The 25,918-nt window shown below is 44.4% G+C and overlaps 1 long non-coding RNA gene across 1 annotated transcript; it reads left to right on the top strand.

The window, feature by feature from the left end:
* The first annotated feature begins 2,956 nt into the window (after positions 1–2,956).
* On the top strand, positions 2,957–24,923 carry LOC114815089. The gene is made up of 3 exons (XR_003762869.2): positions 2,957–3,048; positions 3,167–3,262; positions 24,689–24,923. It is a non-coding gene; the product is annotated as an uncharacterized LOC114815089 (long non-coding RNA).
* The last annotated feature ends 995 nt before the right edge of the window (positions 24,924–25,918 follow it).

Below are 25,918 nucleotides of genomic sequence, written 5' to 3'. Positions count from 1 at the left end.
GCTCAGCACATTGTTAAGCGCTTAACAAACACCAACATTATATTCTCTGTGTCTCAGTTACCTCATCTGTAAAATGGGGATTAACTGGGATTGTCCTCAAGTGGGACAATCTGATTACCCTGTATCTACCCCAGCACTTACAACAGTGCTCTGCACGTAGTAAGCGCTTAACAAATACCAACATTAATTAAAAATGGAACACTGGACTGTAAGCTCCTCATGGGCAGAGAACAGGTCTAACAACTGTTATATTGCACTTTTCCAAATGCTTCATACAGAGCTCTATGCGCAGTCACGGCTCAATGAGTGATTGATGGAAAACAGACTTCCAAGTTTCACAAAGACTTCCATTATATATGTGGCAGAAACTAATAGGGCCACCACAACACTACATTAAGAGGAAACCGTAGATGAGATAAAATATGTACTTTGAGTTAAAGTATTTAAAGACAATCAATCGGGAAGACTGCTTTCTACCTCTTCCTGTCTCAGCCCGAGGTTAATAGTGGATGATGGTAGGATTCAGGGGAATATTCCATTAATGCTTGGAATCAGCCTCCACATGTAGCCATTTCAGCAGCTGAATTTTAGCATTACGCTTCTGATCTTTTTCTCTATTCTAAATACTTTCCGAGCTGAATCTATTTCACAGCTGATAGAGATTTATCCAAGAAAAAAGCCCTATACCTGTCCTGCCAAGAAGGTGAGTGGCTCTTGGATAGACAGGACACGGATGCACCCAGGATGACATATGTGGGAAGTCAGGCATGCATAGAGGATGTGCATGGAGGATGTGCAGCCTATGAGCCATTTTGCAGGAACATACTAGGTTCACCCAAACCTACAGAGTTTCTCCAAGGGGACCCCCATGACATGCAACACCCTCACCGGCTCCAAAACAGCGGAGAAGCAGCGTGGCTCAGTGGAAAGAGCACGGGCTTTGGAGTTAGGGCTCATGAGTTCGAATCCCAGCTCTGCCACTTGTCGGCTGTGTGACTGTGGGCGAGTCACTTCACTTCTCTGGGCCTCAGTTCCCTCATCTGTAAAATGGGGATTAAGACTGTGAGCCCCACGTGGGACAACCTGATTCCCCTATGTCTACCCCAGCGCTTAGAACAGTGCTCGGCACATAGTAAGCGCTTAACAAATACCAACATTATTAAAACATTAGAGTTAATTTTCCATGGACAGCACATCTGAACGCATAGTAATAAAATCACTGTGGTATTTGTTAAGCGCTTACCGCGTGCCAAGCAATGTACGGAAGTGCTGGGCTATATAGGGAAGAATTACCTCCTTCATGCAGCTCACATTCTAAGTAAGAGCGAGAATAGTTATTGAATCTCCATTTTCCAGATGAGTAAACTGAAGCACAGAGAAGTTAAGTGATTTGCCCAAGGTCACACAGCAGGCAAGCACTTACGTACACATCTGTAATTTATTTATATTAACGTCTGTCTACCCTCCTAGACTGTAAGCTCACCGTGGGCAGGGACTTCATCTGTTTATTGTTTATATTGTACGCAGTACAGTGCTCTGCACCCAGTAAGTGCTCAATAAATATGATCAAATGAAGGAATGAAAGTAGCAGAGGCAGGAAGCAGCGTGGCTCAGTGGAAAAGAGCCTGGGCTTCGGAGTCGGAGGTCATGAGTTCGACTCCCGGCTCTGCCACTTGTCAGCTGTGTGACGGTGGGCGAGTCACTTCACTTCTCTGTGCCTCAGTTACCTCATCTGTAAAATGGGGATTAACTGTGAGCCTCACGTGGGTCAACCTGATTACCTCTATCTACCCTAGCGCTTAGAACAGTGCTCTGCACATAGTAAGCGCTTAACAAATACCAACATTATTATCCCAGGTTCTCGGACTACCAGGCCTATGCTCTTTCTGCTAGGCTACGATGGGTCCCAGCAGCAGGAGCTGAAGCAGAGAGAGGCCAGTGTTGAAAATGAAGGTATCCGATGCCAAATCTGGCCTCGGAGATGGAACTAAGCAACCGAAAAGTCGACTGTCCAGTACCAAGTAGAGAAAATAACCACCCTAGAAAGACCTCAAGATTGCTAAATATTTGTGCCAGGGAAGCCTTTAGGTAGTGGGACAGGGCTGAGAGCCAGAAGTTTTAAAATCAGCAGGGGAAAAAAAACGGGGAATTCATCTCACTGTTTTTAAAGGGGTGGGGTAGCGGAAAATTTTTCCACTCTGAAAAAATATGAAGATCTGCAGAAGTTTTGTGAGTCCACGGGTCACTAGGAAATGTTTCACAAGTACATTTGCTGGAAAATTTCCCCAAGAAAGGCCTTGGGCATTAATAGGAACAGGAGATTGTTGGAGAAACAATTTCGCGAGAGTGCCATTCCTACCGAGCGCCTACTGCCTGGTGTCCCCACTGATTATTTGGACGATTGCCGAGCTCCGGGTTTGAGAAAATAAGTGACGGGTGACAAACTGAAAAAAAAGACTAAGCTTAGAAAACTCCACTCAGTTCGAACACTCCCAAACCACATGGCTTCATAGAGGAGGAGCAGAATTAATAAGTATTATAATTACCACTACTAACAGTCATTAACAAGAAAACTGCAAGGACCACAAACACTGAAGTAAAGTTTACCTGTCGGCATTCCCGTGGGTTCTCCGTGCAGAGTTTCGGATGGTGATCTCTATCCCCGTGTGGAGTTGCGGTGGAAAAGGCAGTTGAGGGACAGAGAGAGCCCCATCTATAAAGTTCACGTAGACACTCCACTGAGTTGTGAGTTCCTCGAGGTCAGGGCCCAGCCTAGTATAGTGTTCTGCGCATAGTAGGTGCTCCATGAATATTACAATATTTATTCACAGAAAAGCCCCACTTTTTGCACAGCCTTCGCCACCCAAAAACAGGGTCACAGCTACTGCACGGGGAATGAAGTCTAGTAATAAGGGAGGCGGAAGAATAAAAGAAGGGAGAAGGAAAAAACAGCAAAAAAAGGCACTTGAAACTGTACTTGCATTTCAACTGCAATCCTTTAAGTGTTGCATACAATAGGTACTCAGCGAATCAACTCTCCCCCTCCAGGTGAGTTGACTTTTCTCATCCTTCTGATCCACCTACCCTAGCCCTGGCAGTCTTAATGATTTAATTCCCTCCACCTGCCTTGTCCTACTCTTACCTTTCTGCTCTTCTTCCTTCCCAGCATGGGGATATCAGTGCTTACAGTTCTGTGCTACAGAATGTTATTTCACCTCCTTCTCCAAAATCCGGATGGGATCCGTGCAGTGGAAGCAGATATGTGAGTTGATATGGTATTGTTTGATTAATTCTTGTGTTTCCTTGTGGTCATGCTGCAGTCACTTCTGGTGGTGGATTTGATTTGTGTGTGCTTCCTCAGTGGCCCTGAAATATGCGTGATTGAGAGTTGCACTCTGGAAAGACCCCACTCCAACACCTCTTATCTACCCTGGCTGGACTCTGCCAGGACTAGACTCTGAGGGCTTCCCCCAGGCCCCCCAGGGCAACCACAGGATAAGGGGTCAGGAGTCAGGGTGACATGCTGTCATCAGTTTTCCAGGGTGGGCTTGGAGTGTGTAGCCTCTAGGGTCGACTTTCCCAGTAGAATTGTTTCCCCTTGTCTGTCTGTTTTGGAATTGTCTGTTTGTGGCCCACGTTCTCTCTTCCTCTTTCTTTGCTCAAAGTAACAGGCACCTTCTAAAGGTGATTATCAGACCCACCCATGTGAGTAAGACAAGATAGCAGCCGTTCCGGAGCCTTTGACAGATACCAACAATTTGACATCAAATAACCTAAACAGTGACAGTCATCTCATGTCGAAGGACCCTAGTCGAAGGAAAGTGACAGGAATCATCAAGAGCCAGTGTGGCTAAAAATTGCCTTTTAAGCATGACCTGCCATCCCTGTTCCCGACTCGGTACAGAGTCCAGATCACGGCCAAGCCGGCAAATCATGAATAATGTTGGTGATACAGATGTATCCAATCCCATATGCCTCAGTACCAAAGGTATTTTTTGAGAATCAAGTGGGCACAAAATACAGTACACCCAGTTCTGCCAGAATATAGGTTTCCACTATGCGATTTTTCTAGAGTATTGTTAAGGAGTTAAGGAATTCACATATGTTTATAATTTATAGGATTTAGGCAGCCCTTCTCAAGAAATACACATGACCTGGGACTATCCGATCCGGTGCAAGTTGCTGTGTCTACTGAGCGTCTATGAAGGTGTAAAATAGGTTAAACAGCTCTGCTTCACCTCAGTTGTAATGGGGGAAAGATGAGGCCAGGCACCTTCATCCCTGGCTTAAGAATAATAATAATAATGTTGGTATTAAGCATTAACTATGTGCAGAGCACCGTTCTAAGCGCTGGGGTAGATACAGGGTATCAGCTTGTCCCACGTGAGGCTCACAGTCTTAATCCCCATTTCACAGATGAGGGAACTGAGGCACAGAGAAGTGAAGCGACTTGCCCAGAGTCACACAGCTGACGAGTGTAGGAGTCTGGATTTGAACCCATGACCTCTGACTCCCAAGCCCGTGCTCTTTCCACTGAGCCACGCTGCTTCCCTAATAATGTTGGTATTTGTTAAGCGTTTACTATGTGCAGAGCACTGTTCTAAGTGCTGCGGGAGATGCAAGGTCATCAGGTTGTCCCACGTGAGGCTCACAGTTAATCCCCATTGTCCAGATGAGGTAACTGAGGCACAGAGAAGTGAAGTGACTTGCCCACGGTCACACAGCTGACGAGTGGCAGAGCCGGGAGTCGAACCCATGACCTCTGATTCCGAAGCCCAGGCTCTTCCCACTGAGTCACGCTACTGTAACTGGCTTTAAGGCATGGAGCAGCCTGAGAGTTTTCATGAACTTCTCGGGACAGCTAATAATTGTACGACTTACTGGGCTCTTACTATATGCCAGGGGTAGTTACGAGATAGTCACTCTCTGTACCTAGGAATAACAACAACAATAATAATATTTGTTAAGCATTTACTGTGTGCCAGGCATTTAACCAAGCACTGGGGTAGATACCAGATAATTGGGTCAGACAGAATATCTGTCCCACGTATGGCTCATAGTCTTCATCCCCATTCTACAGATGGGGGGAACTGAGGTACGGAGAAGTGAAGTGTCACCCAACAGACAAGTGGCAGAGCTGGGATTCAAACCCATGTCTTCTGACTCCCCAGTCTGTGTTCTTTCCACTGGGCCATACTGTTTTCTAATGGGGCTCACAGTCTAGGAACCAGGAAGACCAAGTATTTCATCCTTATTTCATAGATGAGGATGCTGAAGTTCAAATAAGTTTAGTGACTTACACAAGACTACACAACCGACAAGTGGCAGATCCAGGGTTAGAACCCAGCTCTCATGATACCCAATCCTGTGTCATTTCTGTGGTCCACCCTGCTTTCCAAATTTAAGAAGAATTCTCCCACATCTCCAGCTGGAAGGGACTCTGTCATGATCCGTCTTTTCAACCACGACCCCACACGTGGGTAGATTCTCCCTCTCTGAAGGGTCATTTCCTAAACTAAACATCTCTGGGCAGACCATACCTTAGAGATAGTCTTACCCATCTAATAATAATAATGTTGGTATCTGTTAAGCGCTTACTATGTGCAGAGCACTGTTCTAAGCGCTGGGGTAGATACAGGGTGATCAGGTTGTCCCACGTGAGGCTCACAGTTAATCCCCATTTTACAGATGAGGGAACTGAAGCACAGAGAAGTGAAGTGACTTGCCCACGGTCACACAGCTGACCAGTGGCAGAGTCAGGATTCGAACCCATGACCTCTGGCTCCCGAGCCCGGCCTCTTTCCACGTATTAGAGAAGGTATAGGTTGGAGTTTCCCCATCATCACCTTGCTTCCAATAGGGAAGCCAACATGACTCCTGTTGGTGAAAGAGATCCTTTGTAAAGTCAACAGAAAATGAATTTGGTTCTGGCCCAAAAGCCATGTTATCATCCCACTTAACTTCTCCCCTCTGCTCACTCTTATCTACAGGCTGTGAGGCGCTTCATTTATTTTTCTGTAATAATAGAATTGTGGTGTTTATTAAGCACTTCCTTTGTGCCAAACACTTCTCTAAGCATTGGGATTATCAGACCAGACAGGCCCTGCCCCCCCCCAGCATTTAAGTCTAAGTGGAAGGGAGAAGGGGTGTTTATGCCAGCTTTACAGATAAGGAAAGAGAGGCCCAGAAAAGTCAAGTGACTTGCCCGTGGTCATACAACGGAGAAGAACGGAGTTGAGATAGAATCTGGGTCACTTGGCTCCCAGTTGTACTTTTTCATCTAGGCCATACTGAGATCTGGCTATAAGAGAAGCAGCGTGGCTTAGCGGAAAGACCACGGGCTTGGGGGTCAGCAGTCGTGGAGAAGCAGCGTGGCTCAGTGGAAAGAGCACGGGCTTTGGAGTCAGGGCTCATGAGTTCGAATCCCAGCTCTGCCACTTGGCTGTGTGACTTTGGGCGAGTCACTTAACTTCTCTGTGCCTCAGTTCCCTCATCTGTAAAATGGGGATTAAGACTGTGAGCCCCACGTGGGACAACCTGATTCCCCTGTGTCTACCCCAGCGCTTAGAACAATGCTCGGCACATAGTAAGCGCTTAACAAATACCAACATTATTATTATTATTCTACTCCCAGCCCCACCATTTGTCAGCTCTGTGACTTTGGGCAAGTCACTTACCTTCTCTGTGCCTCAGTTATCTGTAAAAGGGGGATTAGACTGTGAGCCCCACGTGGGACAACCTGATTACCTTGTTTCTACCCCAGCGCTTGGCACATAGTAAGCACTTAACAAATGCCATCATTATTATTATTATCATCACAGTTCTGACCACACGGGCCCTCTGATTTCAATAACAGAACAGTGGCTTGGATGGATGTCAGTAGATTGCAATTCAGAGTGATTTCCTCTTCCAAATCTAAATTATGTATCATTAAACAGTAAAATTGGGAAGGAAATCGATGGGGAAAAGGGCAAGGTATTTCTCACACATTTTCTCTATCTTCCACCCAAGGTAAATAAGCCGAACTTGCAGAAGAAAGACTAATAGGAACAGAGGAGAGATTTGGTTTTACGATTCCTTTTTCCAAGGCCTTTCTTCTCCCAGCAAAAGTGTCTATAAAATTTTTAGAGGAAAGTAGGTTGCTAAAATGTACTTAATTTGCCATGATAGATTGAGTCCATGCTTCAGTGACTGTAATTGAATCTGTGACCTATTTCTTTAGTAAAGTAGAAATAGTCTCTGGGGATTTTGTCACTACCATCTTTTAATGAAATTCAAAAAGACCGTCAAAATGTCGACACTTTTTCCACCAGTTGTTAATGTTATTACTTTACAATTTGTTACTTTTTAATTAATCTTAATAAATGTGTACGCAGCCTACCGGACGTTGGAAATGCTAGACATCAATTCTTCACTGTCATCCTAGAGAGCAAAATTAACAGGACAGAAAGGGCAGAGGAGCCACAGCAGAGCTTGACACATTTTGGTTCCACTTAAAAAAAAAAAAAAATCCTCGAGTCTCCAATTTGCAGCCGCTGCACCTGAGGAAAGGAGAATTCCTCAGCAGCATCAAGGATGCTGTCAGGTAGTGTGTGTGTTTGCCTTCAAACATAATATTTTTACAGCCTCTTCCCTTCTCTTCCCCTCTGCTCTCCCTCTCATTTTCCGGGGTTCCTCCCCAAACCCCACGATTTTCCTCAAGACCCGAAACCTGGCACTCCGACAGTCTGGGGGAACAATATTTTATTGACAAAATGGAAGAGAAAATATGTTCTCCGGCTTTTAAGAGGTGTGTGGGAGGGTGTTAAAGAGACAGATGGCGTGAGTTAGTCTTTCAGTTGCCAGGCTTACAGAGAAGCTCTACCCCACCTGGAAATAAGCTCGCTAGCGTCTGCTTCACCAGTGGGCTGCCTCTCCTCAGGATTGCAGTGAGCGCTTAGTCAGAGGTCCTAACCAGGAGGGAAGCCAAAGGGGAGACTCCTACTTCCTTATGGGCTCCACCGGTGGCTGGCATCTAAAGATGGTGCCGACACCATCTGTGTCTCCTGCTGCTCTTTAATGGACAGCCGCCACGTCCTTCCTCTCTTGTCCCTCTCGAACTTCTCCTCCAGTCCTAAATCTCCTCTCATCCTTCCGGTGATCTCAAGGGGCTCCTTAGTAAGGGAGGGATGGTGAGAACAAGAGCTCCAGTCAATTCCTAGGAGCAGAGCGGGGTGGAAAATTGAGATACCTTCCCATTTCATTCAGGCCAAACCCACTCGATCAATTAATCCTTTCCACTCCACCGAAATGACCCTTCCGCCTACTCAAGGTAATCCTAATTTTGATAACTTCCTTCGCGTGTCGCTTAAACAGTTGGAGGCTCTCCATCGCAAGTGATCTACCAACCTGGAGATGAGGCAGTCAGAAGGTTGTTACCCGGTTAAATTTGGCTGTGATGGCCGTAGTCGTCGCCGTTACGGTAGTAGTGATGGAATTTATTGAGAAGTCCCTGGGTGCAAAGTACAACGGAATCAAGAGACGCAGCGTGGAGATGCTGGAGAAGCAGCGTGGCTCGGTGGAAAGAGTCCGGGCTTGGGAGTCAGAGGTCATGGGTTCGAATCCCGGTTCTGCCACTCGGCAGCTGTGTGACTGTGGGCAAGTCGCTTAACTCCTCTGTGCCTCAGTTCCCTCATCTGTAAAATGGGGATTAACTGTGAGCCTCACGTGGGACGACCTGATTACCCTGTATCTACTCCAGCGCTTAGAACAGTGCTTTGCACATAATAAGCGCTTAACAAATACCAACATTATTAAGAGACACGTAGAGAGGGAGTTCCATCGTGTAAGTAGAGATTACAGTTTATATCACAGCTACTGTTGTTGTCTGTCTGATATAAGAGAGTCCCCGGGCCAAGATAGTGAGGGCAAAGGATGCTAGTAAAATACCTGAGGGGTCATTTCCCGTTAGCAAGCGCACTTCCGGTTAGCAGTGCAAAATTCCTGTCGGTATCATTTAACTGTTCAAAAGCAACACGAAACCGTAAGCTCATTATAGACAGGGACCAACTCTCTCCCAAGTGCTTAGTACAGTGCTCTGCACACAGTAAGTGCTCAAAAAATATAAATGAAAGATTTACAAGACTGGGCGAAGGGTGGCATCTTTGGTGATGTGTTTGTGAGCCAAAAAAATTAAAACATTCTGGCCCTGCACACGCTTCTCCAGAGAGGTTGATGATTGCATTTATTAAGCACATACTCTTTGCCAAGCACAGTGCTAAACACTGGAGGAGTTGAAAGATGATTAAATCAGATACATTTTCCAAAAGTGAGACACTGTCAATAGCATTCACATCCCAAGTTCCTATCCTCAGCACTTGTGTATGGATGCACATTTTGTTTATAGAATTATTTGCACATTCACTTATTTATCCAGTTCTCTTTTAATGGTATTTGTTAAGCGCTTCTTATGTGCCAGACACTGCACTAAGTAATGGGATAGATACAAGCTGATCAGGTGGGAAACAGTGCATGTCCAGGGTAATAATGATAATAATGATGGTATTTGTTAAGCGCTTACTATGTGCCAAGCACTCCTCTAAGCACTGGGGGAGATACAAGGTAATCAGGCTGTCCCAGGTGGGGCTCACAGTCTTAATCCCCATTTTACAGATGAGGCAACTGAGGCACAGAGGAGTCACTTGACTTGCCCAAAGTCACCCAGCGGACAAGCGGCGGAGCCGGGATCAGAACCCACGACCTCTGACTCCCAAGCCCGTGCTCTTTCCCTCATAGTATTAATTCCCATTTTCTAGATGTGGAACTGAAGCCCAGAGAAGTTAAATGACTTGCCCAAGGTCACACGGGAAGTAAGTGGCAGAGGCCAGATTAGAACTCAGGTCCTTCTGATACCTAGGCCTGTGCTCTATCCACTAGGTCAGGCTGCTTCCCATCTCATCTCATCTCATGTCTTCTCTCCTCTCGCCTTCTATCCTTCTTCCTGCTATCCCTTAGTCCCCTTACCCTTTTCACCATTGATGCATCATTCTGGTCTACCTTGAAGGCAGGGAACTTGTGCTTCACTTCTGCTAGGCTTTCCCAAAGGGTAAGTACAGTGCTCTGCACTCATTCATCCCTCCAAAAATGCCACCGGTAGATTCACTGATATAGAACTAAATCGCTGGAGATGGAGAAGATCCAGTGAGGGAGTAAACTCCAAGAATATCGGAACCTATTTTATTTAGCACTCGGCATGGGCCCGGGAGTCGGAGGATCTGGGTTCTAATCCCGGCTCTGCCACTTGTCTGCTGTGTGACCTTGGGCAAGTCACTTAACTTCTCCGTGCCTCAGTTATTGTAAAATGGAAATTAAAACAGAGAGCCCCATGTAGGACATGGACTGTGTCCAACTTGATTAGCTTGTAAGTACCCCAGTGCTTAGTATAGTGCCTGGCTCATAGTAAGTGTTTAACACATACCATAAAAAAGACCTGTACTGTAGCCACTTTTACTGCACAAAGGATGCTCCCCAATGCTAATGATAAGTTGTGTGCCTTTGGTTACCTCAGTTATTTGAATCCCTCTCTATTATATATAGAGAGAGAGACAGAGAGAGAAAGTTGAGAAAGAGTATTTTTAATTTTGGCCACTATCTGCTTGGTAAATCCATTAGAAGAGTTCCCTTCTGTATTTTCACAGGGCTTGCACAATTAATTATTCTCTCACTAGAATAAATGTGCTGGCTGCCTCCCCTAACGTATGAAGGGTAATTTAAAGGGAGGAATCCAATTCAACAGGATGATTGTTTCCTCAAATTACAAATTCACCATGAGATCTCGGGGCTTAAATGCTCAGAACTTCCTCCTTGGCTGGAACTCAAGGAAGAAACGGTCCACTGAACAGGCGTAAAGGTGCAAATAATTTGGAAAAGTTGGAGGCCCAAAAGACAGTACTGATGTCAATCACCTGGCCATAGCAGTGCTTGCAAGTGAGTAAAGATAGGGATCGAGACTTCAGATGTACAGTGCTCTCCATGCTGCTTTCTCTATAAAGGAAATTCCCCGTCGTCGTGGTTCACAGAGTTGGGAAGGACCCGAAAATGTCACCTAGTCCATTCCTCTGCCTCTAGACAGAATTCCATGCCTCCCCTTTTTATGAGAATCTTCAGCAGAGATTTGCCTCCCTTTAGAGTCTCACCCTTCGTGGCTATAGTTTCCTGACCCCTGGGAGCTTTAAGAATTCCCATAACAGCAGAATAAACCATTGAATTTAGTCACTTGGCCTAACCTGTTCCCTGTCAGAAATTAGAATTATCAATCAATGGTACATATTGAACACTCACTGTATGGAGAACTAAACACTTGGGAGAGTGAAATATCACAGAGTTGATAGACACGTTCCCTATCCACAACGAGCTTAGAGTCTAGGGTCTACAATCTAGAATTTACAATATAGAGAGGTATAAGACCGAGGGGTATAAGAGAGGATTGGAGGTAGATCTCACCCATAAGTCCCCGAGCATATTCTATTTCCAGAACTCCTCAAAATCCAAGAAATGCCTCCATCATTAAACGAAAGATGGACTGTTGCCCCCAGAAAGGCGAGATGGAGCCTGTCAAAAAAGCTGCATGCTCAACATTTTCAGTCCACGGGCCTAAAGCAAGTAACCTTATTATGATCATAAAGCGATTCTGTGTGTGTTTGGATCAGGAATGAATGTGGGCTCATGTTAGCAAAGAAAGACGTGTCTCTCCATGCAGCCAAACATTCCTCTGGGCTGGGGTATAAATGTCGCCTTGTATTCCCAACTTCACAGTGTGTTTTCACATCATGAAAATGCTCCCATAGTTGTCGCTCGCACAATAAACAAAAGCAACAGCCAAATCCTTCTGCACAGAGCAGGGTGGCATGATGCGAAATGAAAATGCTAATGGACGAACACCACGCCATCACACTGCAGAGCTCAGGGATGGGAGAATTTTCTCCAAATGTCTCTTTGGCCTCTAATCTGTGCCTGCCCTCTCACCCTCTCGTTGACTTGGTTCCACAGAAGGGTGAATCAACCTTCCAAACCTCGAAGTGCTTGTGGAGTTTCTTTAGCTACTTTTGCTTTAATCTTCCTGCAGTGAGATTATGTGAAGTCTTAAGAAATCACCCCTGGCAGTTCTCTCTCCCAGAAAAATCTTATTTTTTTTTCTACAGTTTATGTGATGGAACTATTTTGATCTAAACAATAAGACACAATTATCCTGCTGGGTGAACTGTGGGGAGAGAATGGCCCACTAAAACAAACAAACAAAAAAAACCCCAAAAAGCACTGGAGCAGAACGGGGATATTTACATTTAAAACAACAGTCATAACTTATGATTCCAAGATCAGGATCGCTAATAAGGCAAATTATTTTGTTTACAAAAGTCAATGAAATTACAGCAGTTCCCCTGCTAACAGAATTATCCCTTGGGGACTGAACTCAGCACAGAGATGTACATAGAAAATCCCTAGGGAAAAACACACGCAAACACATTCTCTCTCTCTCTCTCTCTCTCTCTCTCTTTCTCTCATTTCTCTCTTTTTCTGTGTCTCTTTCTCTCTCCCACTCACATACACATTTGTAATGAATTCAGGTCTGAATGCCATTATGGAGGGTTTGACAATAAAACAGGGAGTCTATTCAGTAGTTAGCTGGAGGGCCAAGCATTGAAACCACGTTCAGGAAATTCTCACTGAAGCAGTCCTAGAAAGATGCATTAAACCCCACTGAGAAAATAGTCTTGATGGCTGTCTGGTTCTTCAACTAATTGGAAATTCTTAAGTCCAAGGGGATGTTGCTTGTGTTTTTATTGAATATAGTCAAGCTATAAGATTATATTGATTCTTCAGTTGCCAGAGTGAAGCAAACTTATTGGGTAACGATTTTGCCAGAAGTGAAGATCGTGTAAATCTCTAATTCCATACTCTCCAAAAGTCCAGTTCAGACTCCACTGAGTTAGGTTCCTTGAAAATGAGGTTTTATTCATGAATGAGTGTGTTGGGGTGTACATTTTCCTATAGGCTCACATCTTATATATTAGGATCCATTCCGGAAACTCTGATAGCGGCTTCCTCATACTTCCAATGGCTAGCCATCCCTCTTCACATTAAAGAGAAACTCCTGAGTTTGAAGCTCTGAGCTTAAAGTATTCTATCAGCTCTCTACCTGTTGCCTATCCACTCGGTCTTCTCTTAGTGCACCCCAGCTCACGTTTTCCTTTCCTCCGAAGCCCACCCTTTCAGTGATTCTCGATTTTGACTCTCCTACCTCTGACTCATGATTCACTCCTTTCCTATTATTCTATGCTTCAGGAAGAATACGTTCATTCATTCAATCATATTTATTGAGTGCTTACTGTGTGCAGAGCACTGTACACATGTCAGAAGTAGTAACATTCGCGTATCAAGTTTTTGTTTTTGGTTTCATTTTTCATGGTATTTGTTATGCACTTACTATGTACTAGGTATTGTACTAAGCGCTGGGCTAGAAACAAGATAAGTGGATTGGACACATTCCCTGTCTCGCATGGGGCTCATAATCTTAATCCACGTTTTACAGGTGAGGTAACTGAGGCACAGAGAAGTTAAGTGATTTGCCCAATGTCACATGGCAGACAAGAGGCAGAGTCAGGATTAGAACCCTGGTCCTCTGGCTCCCGAGCCTGAGCTCTTTCCTTGAGGCCACTCTGCTTCTCAAAGAGGATTCAAAGAGAGAAAAGCAGAGATAAACAATAATGCAGATTTAGTGTGCCCACATCTAGCTGTCCACAGTTAAGATAAGCTTTTGTTCATCCCCTGATTTTCCTCTGAAAATCTCTGAGTATGTTGGTCTTCTAAGGATATGGAACATGGAAAGACCAAAGAGGTCAGTAGAATCAATATTAGAATATTCAGTAGAATATTTTGATAAATTCATGGACAAGAAGTTTGTAAAGAGATATTAGAGGGAAACACAAAGATAGTAGAATAAACTGTTAGAGGTTAGAGAACTCAAGAAGGATCTTGAGGTCATTCCTTAGAGAAGTCCATGAGAATTTATTAGAGAAACAAGTTAAGGAGGCTATTACATGGTCCATTTCTAGCCATGAGGATGGAGGTGAAGGGAAACCAGCGCGCGGTTCTTCCGAATCTGTTGTCACTTGGAGGAAGGAGCCTCGACTGGATGCCCCACTGATTTGAACCAGGAACGGTCTTGTCTTATGCCGTCGAGTCGTTTCCAGCCCATAGCGACACCACGGACACATCTCACCCAGAACGCCCCTCTCTCCATCTGCAATCCTTCCGGTAGTGGATCCATTGAGTTTTCTTGGTGAAAATACGGAAGTGATTTACCACTGCCTCCTTCCCCGCAGTAAACTTGAGTCTCCGCCCTCGACTCTCTCCCATGCCGCTGCTGCCCGGGCACAGGGGAGTTTTGACTTGTAACAGATGCCCTTCCACTCGCTAGCCACGGCCCAAGCTAGGAATGGAATGGATATGCCTCTGCTTGAGTCTCCCTCCTGTAGCCGAGACTGGTAGAGGACTGGAAACTCTCGAGGTGACCCTGAGAGGGGAAGTCTTGCACAAAGTCTTGGGACAATTGTTATCATCATGCAAAGGATGCTGGAATTTACTAATCGGTCGTATTAATCGACTCTTACTGTGGGCAGAGCACTGTGCTAAGTGCTTGGGAGAGGACAATAGAGTTGGTAGACATGATCCCTGCCCACGAGAATCTTACCTTTCCCCTTTATACCTGGAGCACTTATGGCCATATATCCTGCTTCTCCTGTTTTCATTTTTTCACTGTCTCCCCAACTAGATTGTAAGTTTCAAAGTACTCAAGCGGGTAGGGATGGAAATGCATAGACAATGAAGGAAAGAGACAGAACAGAATGGGAAGATGAGGAGTAAGTTAAGGAAGACTTCCTGGAAGGGAAATGATTTTAGTAGGGCTTTGAAGATGAGGGGAGTAGTGGTCTGTTGGGTATGATGGGCAACGGAGTTGTCTGCCGTGTGACCTTGTCTGCTTGTCTGCTTTGTGACTTCGGGCAAGTCACTTCACTTCTCTGTGCCTCAACTGTAAAATGGGGGTTAAGATTGTGAGCCCCATGTGGGACAGGGACTTCGTATCCACTCCAGTACTTAGTACAGTGCCTGGCACATAGTAAGCACTTAACAAATGCCACAGTGATCATCATGATCAGAGGAACAAAGGGCACAGGTTGGGTTGAAATGGGAAAAGAACAAGGATATGTAGGAGGAGAGAGATGACTGAGTGCCTTTAAACCCCATGGCGAGAAGTTCCATTTATGTTTAGACTAATTTTTTCAAATGATATTGTCCGGGGGTTTTTTTATTTAAAAACAGTCACGGTTTCTAAATATGCAAACTGATGAAATGCCAAGAAGTGGATTTGCCCACAAAGCATTTCCACAAATCACATCTGTGAGTTTACTCCGGCGGCAATGTTATGAAAACTTATGGAGAGAACAGAGTCTTCGTCCATAATCAGTTCTCATTGAATTTCAATGGCTTTAGTCCTACGCCGGTGCTGATAAAATACTTCAGATGTACAGAATATTAACTGAACGTTTAAATTAAGGAACTGCTTTCAGGCGAAAATGGACTCAGCCAGTACAGCCTGCCAAGCCCATTTGGTGAATATTAATGCTCTGGAGATTGAGAGATGGCTACAGAAATCCAGAGGTGGAAGTCAGAGGAACGATGCTAGGAACACTTGAGGGGCAGGACTGCCCTACAGAGGCGTTGTGCGATCCCGTCGGAAATATCAGCATGGAGGCGCAAACAAGTTTATAAATGAGCTCAATCCAGTTGGTTTTGAGCTAGGAGACCGTGTCTGAAGTTTGTTGGGAATAGAGAAGTCTATGCGGGTACCCTATCCTACTCAACACTAAATCAGAGTGGGAATTTACCTGTAGCTACCTAATTTGCTTCCAATTAATCGGCAAAGTCAAGTCTATGCCCTGCTGTTGGTCCATGGTTCTGGAAATCAAAAGAACTGAGTTCTAGTTCTGAATCGGCCTTCTGACATTATGCCAAGAGTGGTGAGCTGTCTGACCAAAGAACCGATCTCACCCAAAAACCATTTAGCGTATTGTGGGAGATGGACAGCCCCAGCAAGAATCCCCACCCCACCCCGCCGGCAAAATAGCCAGCTAACGTGGACTGAGAGGAGCACATTGGTTACCGAAGTAATTGCCTTTCAGGTCGTGCTGTGGCACAACCCTGGCGCTCTGGTCACTCTGTAAATGGATTTTGCATGTCCGCATTTGTGGATTCTTTACATTCATTCAGTAGTATTTATTGAGCGCTTACTATGTGCAGAGCACTGTACTAAGCACTTGGAATGTACAAATCGGTAACAGATAGAGACAGTCCCTGCCCTTTGACTGGCTTACGGTCTAATTGCGGGAGACAGACAGACAAGAACAGTGGCAATAAATAGAATCAAGGGGAAGAACATCTCATGCATTTCTCCCTACCTACCGGCTCATAGCAATCCCCGCCTTAGCAGCAATTTGCCTGGCAGGGACGAGAGAATGAGCAAGTGGTGGTGTGCTTAACCAGAGGGAAGTAGCATGGCTCGTGGAAAGAGGTTGGGCCTTAGAGTCGGAGGACATGGGTTCTAATCCGTGTTCGGCTACTTTTCTGCTGTATGACCTTGGGCAAGTCATTTCACTGTGCCTCGTTTTCCTCATCTGCAAAATGGGGACTTAGACCCCGAGCCCTGTGTGGGACATGGGACTGTGTCGAGGCCGATTATCTTGTATCTACCCCAGTGCTTAGTAGAGTGACTGGCACATAGTAAATGCTTAACAGATACCATAATTCTTGTTATTACCACTCTAATCCATTCCTCCCCATGGGTTCTTGGTCCTGAGGTCTAAGAACTGATTTCGTCCACCATTTCCAGTCATCATCTTTATCATCATCATTATCATAAACATCATCATCACCGTCATCATCACAACCACCATCATCATCATCAAAGTTAAATCTGGTTAAGTTGAAAGAGATGTTTCTCACGGGCCTAAAAGGGAGGAGATGAAGGGGAGGAGGTTGGAGCCCTAAGAAAAGAGGGGTTCTGTATTGGAGGTGGGAAGGGGTGGGGCGGGGGAAGAGAGGCTTGGGCTCCTTGTTATACCCCACTATCACTCTTTCCCCACCCCAACAAGCCCTGACTCCACTGACCGCTGTCCCACGGCAGCTTGTAAGCACTTTGAGGGTACGGAATATATGTCCTGCTACTCTCCCTGGTGCACTTAGTACGGTGATTTGGACTCAGTAGATTCAACGGATGTCACTCACTGGAATATCTGAGGACTAAAAGCCAAGAAGCAGTCAGAACAATAGTCCCTCTCTCCTCTGATCTCATTCTTGGAAGGGGTGGAACGGAAGGTCCCCAAAGTTACAAGCCCTTCTTTATTTGTTTCTTTGTATTATGGGACTTTTTAAGCACTTACTATGTGTCAAACGCCGTTCCGAGGGCTAGGATAGACCCAAGTGAGTTAGAGTGCTCTGCACACAGTAAGCGCTCAATAAAGAGGATTGAAAGACAGGTTGAACACAGTCCCTTTCCCACACGGGGGCTCACAATCTTAATCAGGAAGAACAGGTATTGAATTCCCATTGTATAGTTGAGGAAAATGAGGTACAGAGAAGTTAAATGACTTGCCCAAGGTCATGCAGTAAGCAATTGGCAGAGTCAGGATTAGAACCCAGGTCCTCTGACTACCAGGACTGTGCTCTTGCCACTAGGTCACGCAGCTTCTTTCCACCCCCTACTTCATTATCCTGGCCCTGTGTTTACCAGGTGGCCATTGCTTCTAATTTAACTCAAAATATGTCAGATGCACACTGGCTCTCTTCAGGGTTCTGTGTTATTCTTCATTAAATCAACCATCTGCTTGCATCATTTATCTGCAAATCACAGAGTATGTGATAAATCCCCTAGAAATTCAAAGTCTCCATCAAACCAGGGCTTTTCCCTCCCCAGCTGGATTGAAGAGAAATGGCAATAAACATGTGTTCTATGGCAGGTGGTGGGAAAAGCACCAGCTGGAGAAAGGAGAACTGGAAGCACTTCTCGATTCAGCCAGTGCCCGCTCTGTGATCTTAGTCGAGTTACTTAACCTCTCTGTGTTTCTGTTCGCTTTCTAAATATGGACTCTGAAGAGGAGTTATTTCAAAGCCAAGTCTTTTGAACAAGTGCCTTGGGAGACAGGTGATTAGAAAAGAAATTCAAGGGTTGATTCCTACATCTAGACATTGTTTACACCGTAAGCTAGTGTGGGCCGGCCGTGTGTCTACCGACACTGTTTTACTGTACCGGAGGTAAGCGCTCAATAAATATGATGATAGACAAGGCATGTAGTTTCCAGTGGATTTTCCAAATATTAAAAAAATCTAATTCTATCTCCAGGAGTCACTTGAAATATGACAAGTACTGAAGTCTGCTTCTTACATGGGCACATCCAAAATGAATGGCATAAGGGACTTCTAGAGAGATTCCATCCATCCGCTTACCTGAATCATCTTAGATATGAGATAGTCCACCTATCTTAGAGAACGATGGAGAAGGGAATGCTACAGCCTTCCTTACTTTTGTAAAATGAGGAAAATGATCATTGTGGTATGCATCAAGTATTTGTTATATGCTAAGCACTCTACTAAGTACTGAGGTAGATACAAGATGATCAGATCAAAAGCAGTCCCTGTCCCACATGGGACTCCCAGTCTAAGAAGGGGATATGGGTATTGAATCCTCATTTTACAAATGAGAAAACTAAAGCCCAGATAAGTTTGGTCACTTACCCAAGGCCACATGGCAGTCAAGTGGCAGAGTTGGAATTAGATCCCAGGTCCTATGATGCTCAGGTCCATGGTCTTTCCACTGGGCCTCATTGCTTCTCTAAGACCTTATTAAAATCTTCCCTTCGTATGGCTGTTTCCACTTTGATATTCATCCCCATACCTGCCCCGCAGCACATACATACCTATCCTTGCACTCTGACATTCTCCAATCTGTAATTTATGTTAATGTCCGTCTCCTCATCTGGACTATAAGCTCCTTGTGGGCAGGACTCATACCTATCAACTCTTACGGACAGGATTTGTACATTCCAAGCGCTTAGTACAGTGCTCTGCACATAGTAAGCGCTCAATAAATACTATTGGATGAATGAATCATGTCTATCAACCCTATTGCACTGTACTCTCCCAACCACTTAGTATTATGTTCTGCACACCCAAAACCCTCAATTAATATCATTGATTTTGTTGTGTTATCTGGGGGAGAAAGAGAAGCAGAAAGAAGTCTCAGCCCTTGCTTTGGACCACACCCAGCATAGGCTGTGTGGAAGCTTGTCCTTGGACAAGCAACTTTAGACCCCACTCTAAAATGGAACAGCTATGGTCATTACTTCAGAATTTTCAATAGTCTGCCCTGGAATAGGCAGCCTTCCAAAATTCCTCTTCTATTTGCAAAATGGTAGAGTACCAAAGAAAAGCTCCGTGTTTCCTGTATAATGAAATGGCTGGTTAATTAGACCTCTTTCTCTTGACTCAGCAATCTACATTCATATGCACAAGCAGACGGCTTCGAGAATAACCTAACGAGCTTTCTGTGGAATGAGATGTCTTGCCAAGAGACCGAGGCTGAGAAACTCTTCTGGAAACTGGAAAGCTCTGAAAAATGCTTAAGTTGTCCTTTCTTCCAAGAAGTGGGAATGGAATAAAAATGTGACTTCTCAGATGAGGAAGGAGAAATGGATCCAGATTTGGTGGGCCGCCTCGAGGATCCTGGGTCTCTTGAGATTGTCCAACAAAAGTGCAGCCCATTTTCCATTTTACTCTCCCACCACTCTATTGAGAAAACTTCTTAAGAATGGATATTGTATCTACCAGTTCTGTTGGATTGTTCTTTCCCAAGCGTTCTGCACACAGTAGCTGCTCAATAACATTGTTTGATTGTACTGAGGCTTTTCAAGGGACTATGGAAAAACATGATGATCCTTTCTCAGCTCCCTCCTGAAAGCTTTCTCAGCTTGCTCCTTTTGGGCTTCTTGGCCTACCCACACATGGTACAGTGCTAAAGGCTTAGTAAAGTGCTCTGCACATAGTAAGTACTCAGTAAATACCACTGATTGATTAATTTTGCCCCCCGTGTCTATAGAGAGGAATAATTGCTTTACCTGCAGACACCATTCACAGAGTTCATTTTCTATTTCATTTTATGGTTTTGTTAAGTCACTATACTAACTTCTGGGGTAGATACGAGCTAATCAGTTTGGATACTGTCCCTGTCCTATGTGGGACTCAGTCTTAATCCCCATTTGCAGATGAGGTAACTGAGGCACAGAGGAGTGAAGTCACTTACCCAAGTCACTCAGCAGACAAACGATGGAGCTGGGATTGGGTAGGCCCGTGCTCTACCCACTATTATTATTATCATTAGGCCACTTCTACTGACTTTATTTCATTCTTGGTACTTGATTATCAGGTCGGAGGCCTTCAGTCTCCGCCCTGCCCCCAACCACCTGGGCGAATTTACACGTCTAGAACAACAGGAGCCAGAAACAACTGGCCCGCTGTGGTTCTCCTTAGTAGAGGCTTCAGGATGGGAAGAGCCAAGGGTTTGGGGATAAGAAAGGTTAACGTTAACATACGTATAGTGCGGAATGGATTGTGGACCAAAATAGGCGTTTTTAAACTGCTGCATCCACCCACATGGACATGATTCATACGCATAGACAAGCATTCTCCTCACCTTCAGAGTTCTACTGAAATTATGTCTCCTCCAGGAAGCCCTGACTAAGTTGTTTTCCCTCTCTACTGCCTCTCCCATGCGCTCAGTCCTACCGTCTAAGCATTTAGATACTCACCCAACCCTCACGCCCTCCAAAAATGTATGTCCATAACTTTGTACTCCTATGCTTCCCCTACCTCTTACTTCTTTTAATTTCCATCCCCCCAGGAGGCAGTAAGCTCCTTGAGGGCAGGGATCACGTCCACCAACTGGATTATATTCTCCTAAAGCCTTATAATCAGTGCTCTGCATAAAGTAAGGGCTCAATCCATACCACTGGTTGAGTGCCTCCTAATCTCTCTACCAGTGGTAGCTAAAAAAGATAGCCTACATAGATGCCTAGACATTTGTATAGATTTGATAGAGTAAAAAATGACAGTATATAGTTATGTGTTCAAATATCAACGTGAAAATAGACCAGCCATAAAATATTTTGAATTTGAGGTTTCTCGGTGTGGACATATTTACTTTTCAAAGTATTGTCTTTCTCATCCCCTTCAGCCGAGACACCTTGAGCTGACACGCTAAACATCTATCGTTAATCTAATGAAAAACAGAACAAACAGCAGTTGGAAATGGGCTTTTGATCTCTTGATTCAAATCAATTTAAAGTACTTCAAAGGTTGAGGATGTGGAAAAAAGACAGAAGGGGAAAGTGGAGAGGAGTTTGGGCCAAGATAAACTTTATATGCACTGAAAATCAACAGAGTTATTTCTGAGTGCACTCTAAGAAATACTGAGATTAAAATGCAGTAGTGTTATAGGAAAAGAGAGTGAAATGAAGAGTGCTAGAGCAAGGGTCCTCTGAATATAAACATTTACTTCCCACTAGAAGTTTAAGATTAATGTGCCTGCAGAACACCAGAAAATTTATGAGCTGAGTCTATGGGCCCAATATAAGGCATTCAATTTTTTTTTCCAACTTAGTAGTTGCCTGGGAGACAGAAGGACCTGGGTTCCAATCTAGGCTCTGTCACTTGTCTGCATTGTGACCTTGGGCAAGTCACTTACCTCTGTGTGCCTCAGTTTATTCATCTGTAAAATGGGGGTTAAGACATTGAGCCTCACGTGGGACAGGGACTATGTCCAACCTGATTAGCTTTTATCTACCTCAGTGCTTAGTACAGTGCCCGGCATATAGTAAGTGCTTAGCAAATACCATTAAGAAAAGAAAAAAAAACCAGAAACACCACCATTTGGCATAGGGGTCCCATGCTGTGAACCCCCAAAGGAACAGAAGGAAAAGTTCATGGTCAGTGATGCCAGCCAGATAGGAAGTCTTAGAAGGTTGAATACAGTGAGGATCACACGTCACTCATACACAGTCAGGCCAGAGAACTGGGAAGAAACCAAATAATCCACCCAAGAGGACTGGTGGCCCATCTTTGAACACACCCAAAATCACTGTGTGCTCTGCACCCAGTAAGCGCTCAATAAATAAAATTAAATGAATGAATGCTCTCACACTCTGGGAGAGAACAAGGTGGAAGAGAATGAGGAGTCTCCAAACTGAATCAATTGTCTTTCCCTCCAGAGGCCATTCCCTCATACCACAGCCCAGTGGTACCACTGAATTAATTCACTGATTGTTGCATTTGTTAGGCCCTTACTATATGCCACGCCGTCTGGTAGATACAGAAGAATAAGCTCAGATCCAGGCAGGTCTCTTATCCTCCTTTTACAGATGAGGAAAACTAAGGCTCAGAGAGGTTAGGTAATTTGTCCAAGGTCACACGGTATGTCCGTGGCAGAGCTGGGACTAGAACCCCGGTCTTCTGTTTCCGCTCCCTTGCTCTTTCCAATTAGCCATACTGCTTTGGGGAAGAGAGCAGGCTTAAGGTTGCGACATCTTGAATTAGAGATTCACAAGAGCTTCCAAGAATGTCATCTTGCTAAATATTTGCTTTTTTAAAAAGTGGCCTTTCCTTCCATGCAAATGACTACGCTCAGTCTTTCTTCATTAATATCAACGTCGTTTATTTTTTGTCTGTGGGAGTTAAAGCCACTTTCACCTCCATGCCCACCTAACGATATTCATTCACCTCAGTGGGTTGACCAAGAGAAGAGAGTGAGAACCCTTCAATCAGAGAAACTGAGCGCTTCCTATGTGCAGAGCACTGTTTCAAGCACTTGGGAGAGTAATAATAATGCTATTTGTTAAGCACTTACTATATGTTAAGCACTGTTCGAAGCGCTGGAGTTTATACAAGCTAATTAGGTTGGACACAGTCCCTGTCCCACAGTATAAGAGAGTACAGTACGACAGGATTAGCAGATACCTTCCCTGCCCATAATGAGTTTAGAGTGTAGAAGGGGAGACAGGCACTAATGTGAATAAATCAATCATTTAAAGATACGTACATAAATGCTGTGGGATTGGAGGTGGGGTAAATATCAAATATCCAAAAAACACAGTAAGCACTCAATAAGTACCACTGATAGATTGATTTTTAGGGACCTTGACTAAGCCTCGTGAATCCATGACCTCCATTTAGCATAGTAGACAAACCACAACTGTTCATGCAAACTTATTGTTCCTGGCCAGATTTCATTCCAGCTGTTCAAGATGATTTTTTTGGAAACTGTGAGATGGGTTATTAATAGAATCAGACAGTTAATTTAAATCTGACAAAGTTCTGACAGTTACATACTACAGCAGATGCACATGTATGCTGAATACATTTAATCCATCTGTGCCTAGAAGCCTATCCTTGGCACACTTAAATACCTTTTGGTAAGAGTTATTTTTTTTTTCCCCAGCTCATTTTTTCTAGTGTCCAGTAAAAATGATCAGTTATATATTTGTGCCTGAAGTATCCAAAGTCTATCCAGCACAGCTTAGTGGAAAAGAGCACGGGCTTGGGAGTCAGAGGTCATGGGTTCTAATCCCGGCTCCACCGCGTGCCTGCTGTGGGCAAGTCACTTAACTTCCCAGTGCCTCAGCTCCCTCATCTGTAAAATGGGGATAAAGACTGTGAGCCCCACGTGGGACAACCTGATTACCTTGTATCTACCCCAGCGCTTAGAACAGTGCTTGGCACATAGTAAGTGCTTAACATATACCATTATTGTTATTATGATTATTATCCCACTAGGCATATGTGAATAGCCTCACATCAAAGATGTTGACTTTGTGGAAATCTAGACTCTTTCAATCAATCAATCAATCGTATTTACTGAGTGCTTATGTGTGCTGACCACTGTACTAAGCACTTGGGAGATTACGATACAATAAAGCAGCGTGGCTTAGTGGAAAGAGCCTGGGCTCGGGGGTCAGAGGTCATGAGTTCGAGTCCCAGCTCTGCCACTTGTCAGCTGTGTGACTGTGGGCAAGTCACTTCACTTCTCTGTGCCTCAGATACCTCCTCTGTAAAATGGGGATTAACTGTGAGCCTCACGTGGGATGACCTGATGACCCTGTATCTCCCCCAGTGCTTAGAACAGTGCTCTGCACATAGTAAGCGCTTAACAAATACCAACATTATTATAAAGTTGATAGACATGATCTCTACCCTCACAGAGCTCCTTCAACACATAGTGGATAGAGCACGGGCCCGGGACTCAGGAGGTCATGGGTTCTGTTCCTGGCTCTGCCACTTGTCTGTTGGGAGACCTTGGACAAGTCACCTCACTTCTCTGTGCCTCAGTTACCTCGTCCGTAAAATGAGAACTGAGACCGTGAGCCCCATGTGGGCCAGGGACTGTGCCCAACGCTGTTTGCTCGTATCAATCCCAGCACTTAGTACAGTGCCTGGCACATAATAAGCACGTAACAAATACCATCATCATTATTATTATTATTCGAGGAGAGATGATTTTGCAAATGTTTACCTTGAATTAGCATTGTCATCTCTTTCATTTCATTCACAGGCTGTTCCAGCTGTAATTGACGGGAGACATCAGGCTTCAACCAATATCCAATCCTTGGCATCCTCCAATTTAAGTCCATCAACAACGTGCCATTTTCACATTAACGATTCATGTTGCTATTGGAAAGTCTTAAAATTTTTATTAGACATATCTTAGTCATTCACACCTTGATTTTGTGCTGGAAATCTTCACCTTCCATTCCATAAATTTGATTTACAGAGGAATTGGAATTTCATTTCAGATTTTTGTCACTTTAATCGTCCCATGGAGATACGATCCAAATATGAAAATATTCCACTGTGAAAAAGACCTTAAGGCTTCGGATTAGCTCTTGGATGGAGCTTGGTTCTGCTAATCTTGGTTTAGAAATATAACATTTCAGCCACACCTGCTCTACTCTCACCGAGGATGGTCCTTTGTCCAATCTTTCAATGGTCAGTGCAGTTTTCAACTTGTTTGCCCCTGGTCCAGTATGGTTCTGAATACTATGTCCATTTCAACATTTTCAGCACCGAGGCTCTCTGCTGTGGCTCAGATTTGGTGTCAGAATTCATTCAGATCTGACTGGAAAGCTAAAGACCCTAGAGAAACACTCTAAGATGATACAAAATTTGCATTATTTCACAAAATGGAGACTGAGGCATCATCAGGTTTTGCGGCATGCCTGGCATAGAGCACATGGCATCACACACATCTCCCAATCCGGTATTCAGGAACCTGACAGGGATCGCCCTCCTATCAACTGCTAGTTTGATTACTGTGGTTCTACGGGCTTGCTGACTGACCATAGTAAATGGACTGAAAAAATCAAGGTCCAGGCCGAAGCTGCTATAAACCCATCATCTTGATGACCACAGTCCAAGCACAGGAGAACAGGGACCATACCTTCTGCTTTTACTGTGTGTTCCCAAGAGGTTAATACAACATTTTGCACAGAGTAGGTGCTCAATAAATACTGATGATGATGATGATGATAAAGGAGACATCGTCAAAAGTGCACTGTTTAAGGCTAACTAGGTCTAAATCACTATTTTAACTCACCATTTGCCAGGTAACAGACAATAATAGCAGATGAAAGCAACAACCCTAAACAACAACCCTAAATCCTTCAACGTGTATAGTACTGAACTGCACTAAATTCATGCTGGTAAAGACACATAGCATACCAAAAGTTTTTTTAATTAAAGAAAAAGGAGATTTTAAAGGGAAGGTTGGGGATTCGGAGGTGAG

Source organism: Ornithorhynchus anatinus, chromosome 11, assembly GCF_004115215.2.
Source record: "Ornithorhynchus anatinus isolate Pmale09 chromosome 11, mOrnAna1.pri.v4, whole genome shotgun sequence".
NCBI classification, from domain to species: Eukaryota; Metazoa; Chordata; class Mammalia; order Monotremata; family Ornithorhynchidae; genus Ornithorhynchus; species Ornithorhynchus anatinus.
Note: the sequence above shows the minus strand (reverse complement) of the source record. Positions and strands in the feature narration are given on the sequence as shown.